The sequence below is a fragment of the Dendropsophus ebraccatus genome, chromosome 10 (genome assembly GCF_027789765.1).
Source record: "Dendropsophus ebraccatus isolate aDenEbr1 chromosome 10, aDenEbr1.pat, whole genome shotgun sequence".
In the NCBI taxonomy this organism is placed as follows: domain Eukaryota; kingdom Metazoa; phylum Chordata; class Amphibia; order Anura; family Hylidae; genus Dendropsophus; species Dendropsophus ebraccatus.
The window spans coordinates 17,440,841-17,462,551 of record NC_091463.1 but is presented as its reverse complement, the minus strand read 5'-3'; the positions used below and the strand labels follow the sequence as shown (position 1 = coordinate 17,462,551).

Sequence of the window (21,711 nt, the reverse complement as noted above, 5' to 3'; positions counted from 1 at the left end):
CTTAACAGAGAGAGACAATGCATTTAAATTGTGGCCCAAATGATCTGGCTGCACGATTAATCGAGTCTTGTGATCGAGCCTTCCAATCTTGCTGATCTGCGCTCGTTTACTGCCATGTAAAGAAACCGTTATAGCTTGTTAACCTTGGGTGACTGATTTCATTGGTTACATTGACGGGTTGGCTTGGACTTTACCTATTTGGTTTTCACTATAACACGTCTGGCAGCCACTCGCCCCCCCACCACTAAATAAAGTTGAGTTGACCGTGGGGGTGCTTTTATGGTGAAGCATAATTTTTTATGACAATTCTTATCCGGAAATTGACCGACTTAGTTTCTGTATATGGCGGTCATAAATATTTTTCTTTTCATCGGCTTCAGAGGGGTGCAGGGAGACTGACCGGTATGTGTTTACTTATTTTACACTTTCTTCTGGAGGCCAAAAGTATCTGCAAACACTGGCATTTACCTAAGAAAATTCCTAGAATTCCCCGGATTCAGAGCCCTCAACTAGTGTCCTTATTCTTCTTATCTATGGTTCCATTAACTAGAACAGATGCATGGCCAACAAATTATCTGGCCCGGTCTACAGGTCATAAAAAGCGTCACCTGTACTGTGATATTCCCCCCCCCCCTCCCCTGCCCCGCTGTGGAAGGAATCATATATATCACAATCTAAAACATAGCTTAAAGTTTGTGGTTGCATTTTGTATTCCATGGTGCTTGGTGGTTAGCACTGATGCCACACAAACAGGTAAATTTACATTGTGAAATCCAATGGGCACAGGGACTGATTTGGGTGCTGTGAACAGTAAGGTTTCTCTAAGCATTGTGGATAACCATGTGCATTAATTCATGGCAGCTCTATCATCTGTGGCAGATAGACAATATACCATCCACATGGGCCATATAGTACCCCTGTGCAATCCCCCAGTAGTATATAGTCCCCCTTTGCGCTCCCCCAGTAGTATATAGCCCCTGTGCACTCCTCCAGTAGTATATAGCCCCCCCGTGCGCTCCTCCAGTAGTATATAGCCCCCGTGCGGTCCTCCAGTAGTATATAGCCCCTGTGCACTCCTCCAGTAGTATATAACCCCCCCCCGTGCGCTCCCCCAGTAGTATATAGACCCCTGTGTGCTCCCCTAGTAGTATATAGATCCCTGCCCACTCCCCCAATAGTATATAGCCCCCCCGTGCGCTCCCCCAGTAGTCTATAGCCCCCTGTGCGCTCCCCCAGTAGTATATAGACCCTTGTGCGCTCCCCCAGTAGTATATAGAGCCCTGTGCGTTTCCCCAGTAGTATTTAGCCCCCCCTGTGCACTACTTAGTACTATATAGCCCCCCTGTGCGCTCCCCCCAGTAGTATATAGACCCCCGCTTTGTGCTCCCCAGTGGTATATAGACCCCTGTGTGCTCCCCTAGTAGTATATAGCCCCCTTGTTCACTCACCAGTAGTATATAGCCCCTGTGCGCTCCCCCAGTAGTATATAGACCCCTGAGCGTTCCCCCAGTAGTATATAGCCCCCTGTGTGCTCCCCCAGTAGTATATAGCCCCCCTGTGAGCTCTCCCCCAGTAGAATAGCCACCTGTGGGCTCCCCCAGTAGTATATAGCCCCCTGTGTGCTCTCCCAGTAGCATATAGCCCTCCTGTGCGCTCCCCCAGTAGCATATAGCCCCCCTGTGCGCTCCCCCAGTAGTATATAGCCCCTCTTTGCGCTCCCCCAGTAGTATATTGCCCCCCTGTGCACTCCCCAGTAGTATATAGCCCCCCTGTGTGCTCCCCCAGTAGTATATAGACCCCTGCTTTGTGCTCCCCAGTAGTACATAGACCCCCTGTGTGCTCCCCCTCCCATATAAGCCCCCCTGTGCGCTCTTCCAGTAGTATATAGACCCCTGCTTTGTGCTCCCCAGTAGTATATAGCTCCCCTGTGCTCCCCCTATGCATATAGCATATAACATAAAAAACCAAACACTTATATTCACCTGGTCCGGGCGTCTCCTCTTCTCTTCCCCTTTTGTGGCCGCACTGCAGCGGTCACAAGAGGCCGATCTCCCATTGTCCTAGCGCCAACGCTTCAGTGACAACACTCGAGCGTCGGCACCAGAGACAGAGAGCGGCCTCTTGTGACCGCTGTGGCCACAAGAGTGACTGACAGGGAGGGAGCCAAAGGCTCCCTCTCTGTCAGTGCTGCTGCAATGTAACTATGAGCACTCGTTACGAACGCTCATAGTTACTGTGCAGAGGGGAGCAGCGCAGCTCAGTATACAGGTATACTAAGCTGCAGCAGGGGTTCGGACAGATGGTCTCTGCGGTCTGCCAGTTGAGGACCCTTGTTGTAGATCATCCCTGGGATGAGTTAGAACGGCCAGTTGACTACGTGCCAGTATCTCCATCTCTTATATGAAACTATTTCCAGTTGCTTCTTGTTATATGGCTTTTATAGTCTTTTTGGGATGAATGTTGCTCTGGACCATCCATCGGTGTTGGATGGGGACCACTGCCGCACAAGATGGGGGCTCTAATAAAGTAGCCATTTAGTTTTTTTCATCTGATATCATCCATCATGGAAGAAAACTGTACACTTGCTCTGTAAAACTAATAATCATGTTAATTTTCTAGACTGTTAATTAGTGGGTGACCATTTGACCCTGTTCATCGATCTCTATGGTAAATGGAACGCCTGGAGCTACAGGCATTTAATAATGTATGTCAGAATCAATGAATCCTAGTCATTTTTTACAAATAGTATTGTCAAAAATCTCCAGACCTACAGCATTGTCGGAGAACAAAATGCAAAGTAGCTCCACTCCATGAGGAACAGAACTTGCACCTCGCTGCCCCCTATTGGAGGTGGCATCTCTTCAAATCAATGTTTAATTCTTAAATAGCCTTAAACACAACCGGGCATTGCAGCATTGACTGGAAATAGTGATTTGCTTGTAGTAGGTTTCCATGTGCTAAAGTCAACTCAGAGGCCCGAGAAGTAGTAGAGTTTACTCAGGAGATACACTTGACCAGGGCTGAGGCTTCTCTCCTTACCTTGTCCTTCTCACAGACACTTTGGGAACTCTTGACGTGACTTGGAAGGCAGGGACCATAAGTAGGAAATGGATCTTTGCATGGAGGAACATCTGCTTTACTGTTACGTTACGTTGCTCTTACTGGTTGAGACAATCATGTGACCAAATAATCTTACTTTCATACATGTCCACTGGGTGTGGTAGAGACATAGCATTAATGTTAACCCTTGCACTGATATTCAACCATCAATCAAGTGTGTGCTGCTGTAACAGTATGTAGCAGTGTGAAGAGTAAAACAGCATTACATACAAAGAATAATCATTTTAATATGTTTGTAAGGGATATAGGGGAAGGTTTGGTAGTAAAAGTTTAGTGACATAGCAGAAGATTTGATAGGTAAGGTTAGTGTCATAGAGGAAGGTTTGATAGGTAAGGTTAGTGACATAGGAGAACGTTTGGTAGGTGAAGATAGTGACATAGGAGAAGGTTTGGTAGGTAAGGATAGTGACATAGGAGAAGGTTTCGTAGGTAAGGATAGTGATATAGGAGAAGGGTTGGTAGGTAAGGTTAGTGACATAGGAGAAGGTTTGGTAGGTAAGGTTAGTGACATAGGAGAAGGTTTGGTAGGTGTAACGCCTGGAGTCGTGGATGCACTGAACCATCACTAGCGATGGTAGTAACCGCAACCAGGGAGCGGAATCTAAGGGGCCGCTGGTTTTCACCAAGGCGAGATGGACTTGCTGCGGCAGGCGACCCCCAGGTCGCTACCCCTGGCTTGGTTGCTAGTGACAGCAGGCGAGGCGTGGCAGGAGCAGTAGGCAGATGATAGTGCAGGCAGAGGTCTGTAGGCGTAACCGTAGGTGGCAGGCAGTGCTCAGGAACAATGGGCAAGCAGCGGACAGGGACTAGGGACCGGGACAGTGGACAGGGACTAGGAACAAGGACTGAGGTCAGGAACAATGGGGAGCTGGGCCAAACGCTATGGGAAGCATGTAGAGGCTCCAACACGAGGGACAGGGCATGCTAGGATTTATAGGGAGTGATTGGTGCAACTACCAATTAGGGGCGGACTGGCCCTTTAAATCTGAGACAGCCGGTGCGCGCGTGCCCTAGGAGGCGGAGACACGCTCCGGCCGGCACAGCGGGTGACAGGAGCGGGGCGAGGTAAGGCGCCCCCCCGGGGCCGAACTAGTAGCAGCGCCGGGTCCCTGCACATGGACCCCGGCGGCTGCATGGAGAGGTCGCGGCGGCGGCCCGGAGCACGGGACGCCGCCGCGGCCGTGACAGTACCCCCCCCCCTTTGGCCTCCCCCTCTTTCTTGCCTGCAGATGGAGGCAAACCAGTGATGAAGTCCATCCCTATGTGGCGCCAGAGACGGTCTGGAACTGGCAATGGCTGAAGTAGACCGGCAGGTCTTTGACGGGGTGACTTGTTTTTGGCACAAACGGCACAGGAGGCCACAAAGTCCTTGGCATCCTGGAGGAGATTGGGCCACCAGTAGTGGTGAGAGATCAATTGCCCGGTCTTTTGAGCTCCCGGATGTCTTGCCACAAAAGAGGAATGACCCCACTTCAAAATTCGTCTTCGAAGTGCAGGGCGCACATAGGTCTTTCCGGGAGGCACTCTCTGAAGAGTAGAGGTGGCGACTGGCACTAGGCAATCGGGAGGTATAATGTGGCGAGGGGATGTGGATTTGCGGATGAAACCCTTCTGTAAGTTCTCCCGGATGTAGGAGGACATGGCCTCAGTCTCGGGTACGGAGAGAGGGTACACCCGACCTTGTGGAGAAGAAGTTCCAGGAAGGAGGTCTATGGGACAATCATAAGCCCGATGAGGTGGTAGAGAGTCCGCCTCCTTGGCAGAGAAGGCATCAGGCAAGTCTTGGTATTCCGCCGGTAGGCCGGATAGAGGCTTGGCGGGGTCGGGTGACGACATAGAGTACTTGGGCTGAGGTGACCTCAGACACCGGTTGGAACAGTCCTGACCCGAACTGAGAATCTTCCCGGTTCTCCAGTCCAGCTTAGGGGCATGTAATCGCAGCCAAGGGAGTCCCAGGAGGATGGTGGAAGAAGAATGGGGCAGGACGTAGAAGGAGATCTTCTCCTAATGTGAAGTGCCCACCTGGAGGACTAGAGGTGCGGTCTGGTAGTGCACATGGTCGGTAAGAATCTCGCCCGTGACCGAGGAGATAGTCAGGGGTCTGGCTAGTTGGGTCACAGGTAGCCGCCATCTTTGGACCAATGTTGCTGCAATAAAACTGCCTGCTGACCCAGAATCGCGAAAGGCAGTAGTCTGGTGATTTTGTCCCGTGGGTGTCTGAATGGAGACTGGCATAGACAACCTTGGAGAGGTGACATTCACACTTAGGGAGGCTTCTCCCACTGGACCTAGGTGCTGGCGTTTCCCGGACGCTTGAGGACGTTGGGGACATCTCAGCCAAAAGTGATCCGGACCACCACAGTAGAGGCAGAGATTCAGCTCCAGACGACGAATTCTCTCATCAGGCGTCAGGTGAGCCCGTTCCACCTGCATAGGAATCTCAGGAGTCGGCTGGGACACCGGAACTTCAGGATTCTGGAAGACCGGCGCCAGCTGGTGATAACGACGGGACAGGCTTAGTCGCCGTTCATGCCGGACCTCCTCCTCTCTCTCAGAAAAACGAGTATCGACCCTGGTGGCCAGTAGGATGAGTTTGTTCAGGGAGGTAGGTAGGTCTCGGGCGGAAAGCACGTCTCTCACCCTACTGGACAGGCCCTTCTTGAAGGTGGCTATTAGAGTGGCCTCATTCCAGTCTAATTCTGCTGCCAGGGTGCGGAACTGGATGGCGTAGTCGCCAACGGAGGAACTCCCTTGTGAGAGATTGAGTAGAGCAGTCTCAACCGAAGACGCACGGGCAGGTTCCTCAAAGACGGAGCGAAACTCGGCCAGGAAGGTTCAGAGATTGGCAGCTGCAGGGTCATCTCGGTCCTGCAGCGGCGTGGCCCAAGCCAGAGCTCTACCCTCCAATAGGCTGATGATGAAAGCCACTTTAGAGCGCTCGGTGGAAAACTGACTACTTAAGAGTTCAATATGCATGGTGCATTGAGTCAGGAATCCTCTGCACAACTTGGAGTCACCACCGTATTTGCTTGGGAGAGCCAGTCGAAGTGTCGAAGAGGCAGCAGGAGGTGGTGAGCGCTGGGCTGTGGTAAGCTGCTGTAAGGCGGCGGTCAGTTGCTGAATCTGCTGCGACTGTTGCTGGATCTGTTGCGCCTGTTGGGCGACCACTCGGGCTACGTCGCGGATATCAGGCACCTCGCCGGGATCCATGGTTGGAGCCTACTGTAACGCCTGGAGTCTAGATCCACTGAACCGTCACTAGCGATGGTAGTAACCGCACCAGGGAGCGGAATCTAAGGGGCCGCTGGTTTTTACCAGAGCCCGCCGCAAGGCGGGATGGACTTCCTGCGGCAGGCGACCCCCAGGTCGCTACCCCTGGCTTGGTTGCTAGTGACAGCAGGCGAGGCGTGGCAGGAGCAGTAGGCAGATGATAGTGCAGGCAGAGGTCTGTAGGCGTAACCGTAGGTGGCAGGCAGTGCTCAGGAACAATGGGCAAGCAGCGGACAGGGACTAGGGACCGGGACTGTGGACAGGGACTAGGAACAAGGACTGAGGTCAGGAACAATGGGGAGCTGGGCCAAACGCTATGGGAAGCATGTAGAGGCTCCAACACGAGGGACAGGGCATGCTGGGATTTATAGGGAGTGATTGGTGCAACTACCAATTAGGGGCGGACTGGCCCTTTAAATCTGAGACAGCCGGTGCGCGCACCCCGGCTGGCACAGCGGGTGACAGGAGCGGGGCGAGGTATGGCGCCCCCCGGGGCCGAACTAGTAGCAGCGGCGGGTCCCTGCACATGGACCCCGGCGGCTGCATGGAGAGGTCGCGGCTGACATAGAAGGTTTGGTAGGTAAGGATAGTGACATAGGAGAAGGTTTGGAAGGTAAGGATAGTGACATAGGAGAATGTTTGGTAGGTAAGGATAGTGACATAGGAGAAGGTTTGGTAGGTAAGGATAGTGACATAGGAGAAGGTTTGGTAGGTAAGGTTAGTGACATAGGAGAAGGTTTGGTAGGTAAGGATAGTGACATAGGAGAAGGTTTGGTAGGTAAGGATAGTGACATAGGAGAAGGTTTGGTAGGTAAGGATAGTGACATAGGAGAAGGTTTGGTAGGTAAGGATAGTGACATAGGAGAAGGTTTGGTAGGTAAGGATAGTGACATATGAGAAGGTTTGGTAGGTAAGGATAGTGACATAGGAGAATGTTTGGTAGGTAAGGATAGTGACATAGGAGAATGTTTGGTAGGTAAGGATAGTGACACAGGAGAAGGTTTGGTAGGTAAGGATAGTGATATAGGATGAGGTGTAATAGGTAAGGATAGTGACATAGGAGAAGGTTTGGTAGGTAAGGATAGTGATATAGGATGAGGTGTAATAGGTAAGGATAGTGACATAGGAGAAGGTTTGGTAGGTAAGGATAGTGACATAGGAGAAGGTTTGGTAGGTAAGGATAGTGATATAGGAGAAGGTTTGGTAGGTAAGGATAGTGACATAGGAGAAGGTTTGGTAGGTAAGGATAGTGACATAGGAGAAGGTTTGGTAGGTAAGGATAGTGATATAGGATGAGGTGTAATAGGTAAGGATAGTGACATAGGAGAAGGTTTGGTAGGTAAGGATAGTGACATAGGAGAAGGTTTGGTAGATAAGGATAGTGATATAGGAGAAGGTTTGGTAGGTAAGGATAGTGACATAGGAGAAGGTTTGGTAGGTAAGGATAGTGATATAGGATGAGGTGTAATAGGTAAGGATAGTGACATAGGAGAAGGTTTGGTAGGTAAGGATAGTGACATAGGAGAAGGTTTGGTAGATAAGGATAGTGATATAGGAGAAGGTTTGGTAGGTAAGGTTAGTGACATAGGAGAAGGGTTGGTAGGTAAGGATAGTGATATAGGAGAAGGTTTGGTAGGTAAGGTTAGTGACATAGGAGAAGGGTTGGTAGGTAAGGATAGTGATATAGGAGAAGGTTTGGTAGGTAAGGATAGTGATATAGGAGAAGGTTTGGTAGGTAAGGATAGTGACATAGGAGAAGGTTTGGTAGGTAAGGATAGTGTGTAGGATGAGGTGTAATAGGTAAGGATAGTGACATAGGAGAAGGTTTGGTAGGTAAGGTTAGTGACAGAGGAGAAGGTTTGGTAGGTAAGGATAGTGACATAGGAGAAGGTTTGGTAGGTAAGGATAGTGACATAGGAGAAGGTTTGGTAGGTAAGGTTAGTGACATAGGAGAAGGTTTGGTAGGTAAGGATAGTGACATAGGAGAAGGTTTGGTACAGTAGGTAAGGTTAGTGACATAGGAGAAGGTTTGGTAGGTAAGGTTTGCCTGTTTGCTGATGACATAAAAGTGTGCAATAGGGTTGATATTCTCAGAGGAGTCAAGGATAGCTGTCAGGACTGGCAGGCGTAGACAAGACAAGAGACAGTGGGCCCTAGATCTGAACCCACCCACTGTCACCTGCCTACTTGCCTCAGTCGACCTTAAACGGTCACGGACAACCACGGAGTCGGACACTGCGTAGGTGAATACACAAAACGTAGACAGACAAACAAAACACAATGGAGGATAGTCATTTAGCAGGGTCAAAACCAAACAGACAACGCAGTACAAAATCAAGTACAAGGAGAGCGGATAGTCAAATGTCAAGCAAGAGGTCAGAACACGGGCAGAGCAATAGCAAGGGGATTAGGACAGGGAACGCTGGGAAAGGAGCAGGGGAGCTGGGACTAGTAACAACTAAGGGTCTATTCACACGTCAGTATATTTTTCCAATCCGCAAATTTCAGTCAGTATACAATCCGCAAATTCAGTCCGTATTGCATCCGTATTGCATCCGTATTGCATCCGTATTGCTTCAGTAAAATACAGACCCCATAGAGTTGTATTGGATGTGTCAGTTTACTGTCCGTACTAGGGTCTGTCCTTTTTTTTTTGCGGAACGGATTGCAGCCCAGTACACAACACGGATGTGTGTATAGGTCCATTGAAATACATTGGTCCTATATTATTGCGGATCCGCAATTAAGGACATGAACAGGACGTATTCATACGTCCTGTTCATGTCCTTAATTGCGGATCCGCAATAATATAGGACCAATGTATTTCAATGGACCTATACACACATCCGTGTTGTGTACTGGGCTGCAATCCGTTCCGCAAAAAAAAAAGGACAGACCCTAGTACGGACAGTAACTGACACATCCAATACAACTCTATGGGGTCTGTATTTTACTGAAGCAATACGGATGCAATACGGATGCAATACGGATGCAATACAGACTGAATTTGCGGATTGTATACTGACTGAAATTTGCGGATTGGAAAAATATACTGACGTGTGAATAGACCCTAATAGCCAGCAGAGAACTGAGGATCTGACTGCTTTTTATCCAGGATCAGAGACTAGGTCCAGCAGCTGATTGGACCAGCCCTGATCCCAGCACCAAGCTCAGCTGAACAGATCTAGCAGTGCAGTAACCCCTGCACTGCCAGAAGTCTGACAGGCAAGGCAGGTGTGGCTGGAAAGTAAAACACAGTTCATTCAGTGCAAACACAGACAGAAATTTAGCGCTTCTTAGGCCGCCCGGCACGGACTGAGGAGCGCAAAGTCACATTCCTAACAATAGCTTTACTAGATAAGAGGTCAAAACAATGAAAACTGCAGCTCAATGTTTCCAGAAGTAAAATAATGCACTTGGGGAGAAGGAATCCTCTATCTAAGTATCATATCGGCAGTACTGTGTTAGCAATGACTTCAGCAGAGAAGGATTTAGGGGTAGTGATTTCTGACAGACCTAAAATGAGTCACCAGTGCAACCAGGCAATAGGGAAAGCAAATTGTATGCTGGGCTTTATATGTGGTAGGGCAGATGATGATGTGTATGTTGTTGGTTCTGCTTTACAGCTCAGCCAAAGATAAGGTATTGCGTGACGCCAGTGCTTGTCCAGCACACAGGTGTGATTGGTGATACCTGCCCTGTTTTTTGGCTGGCTGTACTCCCCAAAATTGTAGGTGCTCTGCGGGGTTGTGATGGGTCCCTTGGGCTCTTGTCACGGTAATAGTGAGTGGCAATTGACCCACCCAGACAATCGGTACCGCCACCCACAGAAAGGAAAAAAATATCCCAAGGTGTGCGGCTAGTGTGTATGTGTGCTGGTGCAAATAAATTATGAAGGAGTCCCAGTAATATAAAAAATAGAACAGCTTTACTGTGCAGTCACTTAGTAGTACAATACAGTTTGGTAAAATAGATAAATCTTCACATAAACTTTAGTGCTTTTCTTGGCTGTGCCTGAAGAGGTGCTTGAAGAATTAAAGAGGAAAGAGGTATCATATACATGTAGAAAAAATGGGAGCGCACTCACCCCATAAAATATCTTCCTCTTTATTCGTTCATATCAGGTTAAAAGCCATCCATGTATAATCGGGTGGTAGATACGCCAGAGCACTGTATTCACACAGACGTGACAGCTGCTTCGCGCCCTGCCGGCGCTTCTATCAGACGTCGCTACCTCCATCCCGCTTGCAGGTGTGTTATACACCTGATGACGTAAATGGGGGAGGAGTAACAAAATAGTTAAAAACAACATGTGATACACGCTATGTTAAAGGAACATACTGAGATCTATCCTGTCATTCAGTCCGCTTGGACCTTGGGCATTTGTAGCCAGAATCCAGCGCGCTTCTTTTTGTAAGGGTATATTCACACGCAGCGAGAATCTCGCTGCGAGCCCGGCAGGTCCTGGCAGTTCCCATACACTACATACTTGCTGCGGTCTAAACGACCGCAGCGAGTATGTAATTATACCGCCCTTAACCCCTTCTGCTCCCACCCGGCTCCCCCGCTGTAAGCATACATTACCTGTCCTTGCTGCACGGGTCCGGCGTCCTGCTCTCCCGTCCGGCCAATCAGTGTGTTGCCCAGCCGCAGCCAGCCGAGCCCGCCCGTGTGAATATACCCTAATAGTAATTTATTTATGTCTTGCCCAATTTTGCCTTGTACTTTTTCTAGACCCATAAATTTGACCTCTTTAGTGTTGCTATTGTGAATGTCTTTCATGTGTTTTATAAAGCATGTAGCTCCTATTCCGGTACGCAAGGATCGTATATGCTCGCTGAACCTGCGGTTTAAACAGCGGATGGTTTTGCCTATATAATACAAACCGCTGGTGCAGGTCATGGCATACACGACATTCTTGCTTCGGCAACATATCAGATCATTTATTTTTTGAGTGACACCTCCTAACATGACCATTTTATTTTCACTATAATATGGACACCAGGAACATGACCCACATTTAAAATTACCTTTTGGGACATTTTTAGTGAGTCAGTTCTCCTTATTTTCTTCATCTTGTAACTTACTATGAACTAATATGTCCTTCAGGTTTTTACATCTTTTAAAAGCAACCATTGGGGTGTCCGGTACCTGTTCGGCGAGAATAGGATCCCGCTTTATCAGGTACCAATTCTCTTTTATAGATTTCCTGATTAGATTGGCTAGAGGAGAATATTTAAATGTAAAAGCAAAATGAGAATTTTTCTCTTTCTCTATTTTTTTTAGAATTATTGCTCTTTTTATATAGTAATTCTTTTCTATCTTGATGGAATGCTCTGTCTTTACTTCTCTGTAATTCGGACATGGGATACCCTCTCTGGAACAATCTGATCATGAGTTCATTTGCTTTTTGTAAAAAAGTATTATCATCACTATTTATACGGCGTAATCGTAAAAACTGTCCGTAGGGAACTGCCTGTTTCGTGTGTATGGGATGATAACTGTTATAATGCAGTAGTGAGTTTGTAGCAGTAGGTTTTCGGTAACTGGAAGTGGTGATCCGACTGTCTTTAATCGCGACCATCACATCCAGGAACTCGATTTCTTCAGAGTGCGTTTTCATAGTAAAACTCATATTAAATTTATTGTTATTGAAAGCGTAACTGTCATTTCAGGGTCATTTTTCTGAAAACATTAAATATCAACAATACAAGCGATTTTAAGAAACTCTGTAATAGGTTTTATGTACTAAAAGAGTTTCCTTCTGGACTGAAAAAGCAATCTCCCAGCCTCCCCCCTCACATCAGAAGAAGCAGGATTTCTGTCTCCATTATGTGGCTATGGAGAGGGGAGGGGCTGTTAGGAGTGACTGAGCACGGAGCAGTCCTGCACAGCACAACACCCAATCTTCTCTCAGTAAGTTCATAGATAAGCACTGACCTTTCTGACACCTGAATTTAGCGTTTTAGCTGCCCAGAGAGTCTACAAACAGCTGACCTTCATGTCACCTCTTCCTGCTCCCTCATCTCCCTCAGCCCCTCCCCCCTTCATAGGCTTACAATGGAGAGAGCAGAACCCGTCTTCACTGGCTTCTCTGTAATGAAGACGTGTTTGCCTGATAATGCACAGATAAGAAGTCAGGGGGGGAGGCTGGGAGATTGCTTCTTGAGTACAGAAGGAGGCTTTTTTGGCTGATGAAACCTATTACAGAGTTTCTTAAAATCGCTTATACTACCGATTTCTGCAATAAAAAAAAACATGACAGTTATGCTTTAAATATGTGACGAAATCTGAAAAATCATCAGTTGTACCTTTCCATAAAATGAAAATATCATCAACAAAACGATGATAACAGATTAATTTGTTGATGAAAGAATTATGTTGTGAGAAAATCATTTCTCTTTCCAACATGGCCAAATAAAGATTTGCGAGGGTACATGCGACGGGCGTACCCATCGCTGTACCCTCGCATTGGACATACCAGTTATTTTGAAACTGAAAGATATTGTTCTGTAAAATAAATTCAAGTGACTCACATACAAAGTCAATGAAGTCCGAAGTTTTGTCAGTATATTGTAGTAGTGTCTTTATGGCTTGAACTGCAAGGTTGTGAGGAATTTTTGTGTATAGACTTTCTACATCTATTGTGCCCAGTATTGTACCCTCAACCGAATCCATCTTGTCCAACATTTTAAGAAATTCATTAGTATCTTTTATTAGGGCAGGAGCCCCTCTTAAGAGGGGTCTCAATAGCCAGTCAATATATTTGGACAGTGGTTCGGTGAGGGAACCAATACCGGACACAATAGGTCGTCCAGGTGGGGGATTTTGACCTTTGTGTATCTTTGGTATATGATACCATACAGGTGGTCTGTGATGTGTAGGTATAAGTTTTTCTGCTTTATGTTTTGAAATAACCCCTTTTTCTACATATTTTTTCAGAAGAGTCTGAAGACGGGTCCTAACCCTAACCGTGGGATTCTCTTTCAAGGGTCGGTAAGTGTTGGGATTTTTTAGTTGTTTTAAAGCTTCGTTCACATAATTTTTTTTCCACATTAAAACCGTATTTCCCCTTTGTCTGCCCTTTTTATAACTACATCTTCCCTATTGCTTAACCGTTTTAGGGCTTTTTTCTCTTCAGTTGTTAAGTTGCTTGGATCTTTAGGGTAAATCTGGGCTCTAATTTAAGAGGTAAAGAGGTAGAAGACAGCAGTGCTTGAAGAGTTGAAAGTAGAGTAGAGGAGAAGCGTTTGTTGAGGGAGTCCTAACCCAATGTAGCAATGTACTCTGCCGGAACTTAAGAGAATACTTGTAGAGTAAGAAGTTACTTATACCTGAGTATAGACTTTAGTCTGACCACCTTGTGCCCTACAGTGTGGAGTGACCCGTTCTAATAGGGTGATACAAGCCCCAGCTGTGGTTATCTGGGCGAAGCTAAGCTCCCGAGGCTGTCCCAATTACCTGCACTGCGAGATGGGATACGTAGACCTTCCTTGGAAGCTTTGTCCTATCCAGGCTACTTCCTCTTGTGTCTAAGAATACTGCCCTGCACTTTTTAGACTGGTTCACAGTGTGGGCTAGGATGTTCCTAGACTCTTCTCCCTTAGGCTATGTTCACACTACGTTTAAGACCGGCCGTTCCGTGACCCTGCCGGGTCACGGAACGGCCGGTCTCTGCCCGGATCATCCCGGCCAGTACTTAAGTACCAGCCGGGTGATTTTTCTGGCCGTAGTGTTCTGATGCGGGCGCATCAGCGCGCGCCCACATCAGAACCTCCCGCAGCTCACAATGAAGCAAGCGGCCGGGATCCCACAGAAGCAGAGGCAGTGTTCCACAACGTGAAAAGTACGGCCATTGTTGCCGATGGCAACAACGGCCGTACTTTTTTGTAGTGTGAACATAGCCTTAAAGTGCTTAGCACTGCATAGTAGATATAGTATGAATACTTGAAGAACTGGTTGACTCTATCTGCATCTGTACACATGTGTCACCGACTAGACTAGACCAGACTGAACTTATGTCCCAGACAAGGGTCCTGGCATAAACCAGGCCCTGGCTTGGCTACAGCAGGGACTTTGCTCTGTGTGTCTTCTCTCTGTGAGAATCTGGATAAGACTGAACCTACTTCCTCCACTAAGTAACTAACTTCCTACAAGGCTAAGTAATCTACCCTGTGAGTGGTGGGAAGAAGTGTGTGCAGGCTCTGGGACCCTTGGCTAATGGCATTTTACTCTGAGTGAAGATTTTACAACTCGGTAGAAAATGTCTGTCCCAGCTGATGGACAGCCTGCTCAGCCAATCAATGGCTGGAGAGGTGTCCTGCCCCAATCAGTGACTGGCTGAGCGGGCAGTCCAAGAACACAAAAACAAGAGGACACAGTGAGAGGTTACTTGGGAGAAAAATCAGAAGCAACCTGAGTAATATTACTTTACTGAAAGAGTAGTAGATGCTTGGAACAAACTTTCAGCAGATGTGGTTGGTAAATCTACTAAAACGGAATGTAAACTTGCCTGGGATAAACATATATCTATCCATAATAAGGGAAATAATAAAAAGGCAGACTAGACCGGGGGTTTTTCTGCCGACAATCTTCTATGTTTCTATCTTCTATGTTCCATGTTACCCAAACACTGTTTAAATTGTTACACAAGGTGTTCGTCAGTCAAACAACAATTCTATATACCGTATAAAGTAGCTCAGGTACCAGGGCACTGCAGAACATGTGCATGTCCAATTTTATTTCACTTCTAACCCTTCTTCTTATATTGTACTCCCAGAACATGTCATCAGTGAAGCCTAATAGGTCCTGGTTCTTATTATACCGAATGATTTTAGCTTTTTGGATAACTGCTCTTTAACAAAATCGTTGGAATCAAAGAGAAATGGAAAGTTGATCTATGTGGTAAGTAAATGTGACTGAGGAATCTGGTAATAGAAACTCATAATACATCCATACAACTCATCAAAGCCTCCGCTAAAGTCCTGATTCCTAAAATTCCCACTTTTAACACGTCTGTCTGTTTCCATCTCCTTGTGTAAATCCTCAGCATGGAGGCTTAAGGTGCCGATTCCACCATTAAAGGATATTTTACAAAAGCCTTGAGATCATAAAATGTAGTTTTTCCAGTAATTGTAATTGTTGCGGTGGCTGTTAAAATTGGGTTAGTTTAATGATCTCGATGTTTTTAGTGTAATTGTTGGCTCTTAGGCCGGCCAGTACAGAAGGGAGAAAGTAAGGAGAAAAGTTCAATAATACATTGAAAAATAAGAAACGGGATCATCGTGTTGGTTTACTCCTTATTTTACTATAAAACTAGGTTATGCTTTGTGCGCCACCTTTTGCCAAAAAGTGGCACAAAATGGCACTAATTACACCAAAACATAAGCCATGCCGGCTATATGAGTTTAGTGAGAGTGGTGCAAAATCAGCATTTCTGTATGTAAAATATATGAAAATCTGAACTTTTTTTACATTGAGTGGCAGCATTAAGGGAAGAAACGGCCCCTCTGCTGCCACCGATGACTTTTTTGGGAACAGCAGGGCAGCTCAAACCCTGGTCCTGGCGTACTTATACATTGCTAGGGATACAGGGCCTCCCCCGATGTTTATATAATACATGTTAGCATTAGAATACATAGTCCAATTAGAGTATGCATTACAATTAGGGAAGCTTTCTTTATCCGTAGCATTGCAGCCTCCCCTGATGTCTATATAATGCATGTTAGCATTAGAGTAGACATTACACTTGGGGAAGCTTTCTGTATCCTTAGCATTGCAGCCTCCCCTGATGTCTATATAATGCATGTTAGCATTAGACTAGACATTTCACTTTGGGAAGTTGTCTGTGTCAGTAGCGCTGCAGCCTCCCCTAATGTTTATATAATGCATGTTAGCATTAGACTAGACATTACACTTTGGGAAGCTGTCTGTGTCAGTAGTGCTGCAGCCTCCCCTAATGTTTATATAATGCATGTTAGCATTAGAATAGACATTACACTTGGGGATGTTGTCTGGGTCAGTAGTGCTGCAGGTTCCCCTGATATCTATATAATATATGTTAGCATTAGACTAGACATTACACTTTGGGAAGCTGTCTGTGTCAGTAGCGCTGCAGCCTCCCCTAATGTTTATATAATGCATGTTAGCATTAGACTAGACATTACACTTTGGGAAGCTGTCTGTGTCAGTAGTGCTGCAGCCTCCCCTAATGTTTATATAATGCATGTTAGCATTAGAGTAGACATTACACTTGGGGAAGCTGTCTGGGTCAGTAGTGCTGCAGCCTCCTCTGATGTCCATATAATAAATGTTAGCATTAGATTAGACATTACACTTGGGGAAGCTATCTGTGTCAGTAGCGCAGCAGCCGTCTATAAGGTTAGATGCAGAATATAGTGATTTGCGGAAAGTGGCATGGAAACCCGCAGGAGATTGCAGCACCAGCAAAGTGAATGTGATTTCTGAAATCTCATCTACTCACAGCAGACCTTCTCCTGACTGAAATTACCGGCAGTGCGGATTTTAAATGTCAATTTATGTTGCGGATTTGTCATGGATTTTCCCATTTTGCTCAACGGGGAAGATAAAATCCGCACCAAATCTATGGGATTCGCTTGGGGGTATTTAGTCTCTCGCACCCAGACATTTTCTTTATAGTTAGGGAATTGCTATGTGTGGAGTTCCCATAATATACACAGGATACAATATGTAGGTCCAGCTAGAGTCTTACTAAGAAATAAGTGATATAACAGATACAAGATAAGAAGAACGATATACTGTAAATTAATAGCAAGAAAACAGTTCTCGAAGTTTGTTTCAAGGAAAACAGAATATTACATGGTTGACATGACAAGAGCTCGGCAGGAAACATTTATTTCCTTTCAAAGGTGTGAAAACCGCTCAGTAACAAAATGACAGATGTACGAGTGACACATAGAAAACAAATAAAAGACAGTGAGAACTGTAAATGGACCACAAGACCCAGCTGGTTTACACAATATCCATAACTCCCAATATGGCAACACTCCTTTAACTCGCATCGGTCGCAGCTGTAACCTGACGAGCTAAAACTCAGCTTAAGGGTAGCTTCACACGTACCGGATTTGCGAGTTTGCAGTGAAATCCGCTGCGAATCCTGGTAGTGGGAAGTTCAATGGGGTTACATACCCACGGGAGTATGTAACCCGGCCCCTTTATCCCCCTACCGCTCATAGCATACAGTACATTACCTGGTCGGCACCGCGGCTGTATGTGAGGCTCCTGGCTCCCGTCAGTCCCGCTCAGCCAATCAGTGCTGCCGTGCACTGATTGGCTGATGGGGACCGACGAGAACCTCAGAGCAGGTAATGTACTGTATGCTGCGGGCGGCGGGAAGTTTAAGGGGCTGGGTTATATACTAGGCGAGTGAACAGCCCGGGGCCCATAGTAAAGTTAATCCGCCCCTGTTCCTTCTGTACTCACAAAACAGTGTGAATGAGTGAGCTGGAAGAGGTAACAATCCGCCTGTGCAATGTGCAGACTTTGTGGCCAGAGAAAACGCTGAGTTCTCATGTGAGACTGCTCAGGGCTATTCTACAAACTTCTTAGGTTTGCTACATTGAGGTGAGATTACTGGATCCCATTTTTCGTGACTACATAGTGTATAGGAGGCAGCACAGAGGCCGGTCTGCATCTGCACTGCAGCTGAGCATGGGAAAAGCAGACACAGAGATGGTGTTTGCAGGGTGACCAGGGGAAAATTGCTAGTGCTAGAATGACCAGATATAGTCCTACTCCGCATATACAGACACAGGACAGCGCCTCCTGAAAAGTCACCTGAAATAATAGTTACACTTAAAGGGGTTATCCAGCGCTACAAAAACATGGCCACTTTTCCCCCTACTGTTGTCTCCAGTTCAGGTGTGGTTTGCAATTAAGCTCCATTTACTTCAAAACCCCATCCAAACTGGAGACAACAGTAGGGGGAAAGTGGCCATGTTTTTGTAGCGCTGGATAACCCCTTTAAAGACATAGTACACCAGCTGTACAGACCCCAAAAAGAGGTTCAGTACAGTTCAGTACACTACTTCACTAAAAAGAATATGCAGGTGGTGTCTGCCATGGGACAGCGGAATGCCCTCTAGAACCTCACACTTTTTCCCGCTCCTGGATAGATCAGCTGGAGTGCTATTGAGGGTACCATGTCGTTCTACAAGTGTGGTCCTGGTGTGGGTAGTGGCTGGTGCTGGGAACAGTGCCATTGCAAAGCACCAGAGAATCAGGCAGTACAGACGTAGTCAGCAGGCCATGTCAACAGTAGTAATCAGAACTGTACTCTCTATTTTCAGTATCTATTTTCCAGAACCCTATTAGGGGAGATTTGAGGAGGTCCTTTACTCAGGACCCTCATTTATAACATTTTCCCAGCTGGTGCTACAGCAGGTAAATGAACCACCAGCTTGCCGGATCCACACTGATGGACAGTGATTAGGACCCTCTGTGACCCCCTTATCAGCACAGGACCCTACCCCTTCAAGAAAGTTGCAGAAATGATTGAGCAGCACTAAAAGAGTCTTGGCACATTACAGATTGCTTAGAAGGCTTTGTTTTCTGGAGACCTGGTACCAGTTCACATGTCCTGAAATGTCAGAAGACAAAGGTGGAATTCCCCCTTAGCTTGGTTGACTGTATTCACTGTATATGTCTCGCTCTTGCTGATCCAGATCACATGATTAGCTAAAGAAATGCAAAAACAAAGCAACGTGGGATGTGTACGTCGCTCAAGAACAATTCTCCACAAGGGTCTTCAGGCTTTAGAGGTTCACATTAAATACTGGTTCCATCCCACCAAAAATGGAACAAAAACCCCATCTCTCAATATTACATTTAATTTCTTATATACTAATAGAGAATAATTTAACTATGCCTAACAAATTTGACTCTTCCACAACTGACAGCACATCACTTCTGTAAATCCTTCTGGAAACATAGAAGACTGTCGGCAGAAAAAGGACATCTAGTCCATCTAGTATTTAGATTTCACTTTCTCTGGATTAGTCGTATTACAAAAATAGGTTGGACTAGTCCACCGGAGAATATGTTGGGGCAAGTACCAAAGTGCCCATCTACAACGACACCTACAACATGACTTTGTTTGAAGCGGAAGATCAAGCTGGCCATACACATATGGTAGCCGTAGGCTGAATTCTCATCTTTCTTTATCTCCCCATGGATAGACAAGGGGGAAAGCCAGACTCCTTTTGACCTGATGAAGGTGTGTGGAGCTCAACAAAATGCATTGTTAAATAGCTTTTTTTAAAAACCTAAAGATTTTTCTAAACCTTCGGTTATTTACAGCTTGAGTTACTGTAAAAAGAGTAAAGTCCAGACTGGCGGTGGTTTATCTCTCCAAGAAAAAAAGATTGGGAAGTTGAAATCCAACATTCCTGATCCTTTCCCCCCAGCATCTACTGTCGGCGAAGAGTCTGAAGTCTCTGAGATATGAGATGGTTGGCCGTTCTGGAGTCTTCCACACACAAGATGGTTGGCAGTTCCATTATTAATATGGTAGACTGTCTTAGAAACTTCCTAGTCCTTATTAATAACTTGATGTGTCCAAGACAGTTACTATTCCGCCAATACATTTTGTAATAACTAGAGTATGAGCCTTCAATAGTTCAAGGTTCTTCAGTTTGAACCTGGTTGAGCTTGACAGCACCTTTTTAACTTTACAACGCATATAACTTTGTATGTTGATGATGTTCTTTGTTATCTGTCTATACGTGAGGACGATACAGTCTTTAACATCAAATCGATAGGAAACACTCAATTTTTAAAAAACAAAAACATTGACAAAGCAAAATCTTTAGCTATTTGCTTCTCCTCCTCGGTTCTCTGTGTGGGGATGAAGCAGATTCAGTGTCCCTCTGTCGGGCAGAAGGCTTTGATATGACGTCAGTTCTTGGCTTCAAGATGAAAGGGCACTCTGGAGATAAAAGACTGAGCCTGTACCTGAAGGTCTGTAAGAGCCCAGATGTACAAGAAGCACCCTGTCCGCTCGAGCAGCACACTGCAGCAGCTAAGTCTCCGGCCAAGAAGGCAGGAACGGTGGACATTCGAGATCATGATGGACGCCACAGCTCGTATGACTCTAAATAAAGAGGTGAGGACACAGGAAGGAAAAAACAAAGCTGGGATTTAAGGAAATGTTTATGGTAAAGGAGACCTCTTCTGTCAGTGAGCAGCCTCAATAACATTCTTGTTGGTGGCTTAGAGGGACATCCGAAACAGGCCTGTAAGGACAGCTGTGTCAGCTTTTTTTAAGCTCAGTACACAGTTGCTCTCGGAAGCCTCCAGCTTTGCGTATTTAACTCTTTCGCGTCCCGAGGGCCTAGAATTTTTTAATATGGCGGAGAAGAGATCAGAACTTTTCTAGCCAATGTAGTTTTTTAGAGAACCTAAGCCTCGAATGACTATTAATAACCGACCAAACCAACATTTATAATATTTAACCGTTCCTACCCGTAAAAGTTCCAAATTTTTCCTCTAGTGCCAACATATCGAGTTTGGGATACGCTTCATGGACCGGTTGTAGAGCGTGAGGAGTGACTCGAAGACTTTTTATTTTTAGGAATTTTCGGTATTACCATACCTTATTAGAGAGTCACACATCCCATTATCTCTTTCTTTTTTATACTTTACTAGCTATAAATGAGTGGAGTCTGATACAACTCATTTTATTGCTCCGTAGTGTTTCTTTACATGTTATAACCTCACGCTCCTCGGCACCTCGTGGACGTCTGTCACAAGTTCTAGTCTGGAAACTTTAAAGGGATATCGATGATGAATTACGTCTGTATAATAAGTGATCACTCATCTTCATGTTCACACGTTCTGTCTCTCCCCATCCCGGTCCCCCTAGCCTGGCACCCAGACAAAAACTATTTCTGCTCTATATTTTCTTGCCAAGATTGTCATCTGTATTCCGAATCACAGTCGGTTTGTATGAAAAATTCTATGTTGTCTCCTCACTTGTGAATACAATAGTTAATAAGTCATAGCAACAATATTCTATCAAATTTTAAACGTTATATGACTTAATGCCTCATTAAAGAACGCCGTACGTTATTATGGACTGTCCATGCTTGGGGCTAATAGTCTTTAGTTCAGTTTCTCAACTCCAGTCCTTAAGACCCACCAAGAGGTCATGTTTTGAGGATATCCCATAAAAATATATACCTGATAATACCTGAGAATAATTATATCACTTGTGAAATACTAAGGAAATCCTCAAAACATGACCTGTTGATGGGCCATGAGGACTGGAATTGAGAAACACTG

At 45.9% G+C, this 21,711-nt stretch overlaps 1 protein-coding gene across 4 annotated transcripts in view; it reads left to right on the top strand.

The window, feature by feature from the left end:
* FOXP3 (forkhead box P3) overlaps positions 1–21,711 on the top strand; it is a 90,550-nt gene that overhangs the window by 25,439 nt on the left and 43,400 nt on the right. For 2 of the 4 annotated variants that reach the window (XM_069985963.1, XM_069985961.1), the window contains exons 3-4: positions 11,500–11,574; positions 13,333–13,386. The gene's annotated coding sequence lies outside the window, so the exon portion shown is untranslated. Of the gene's footprint in view, positions 1–11,499; positions 11,575–13,332; positions 13,387–15,169; positions 15,295–20,450; positions 20,534–21,711 lie in introns of those variants that run through there. The other 2 variants (XM_069985960.1, XM_069985967.1) reach the window with 2 other exon arrangements.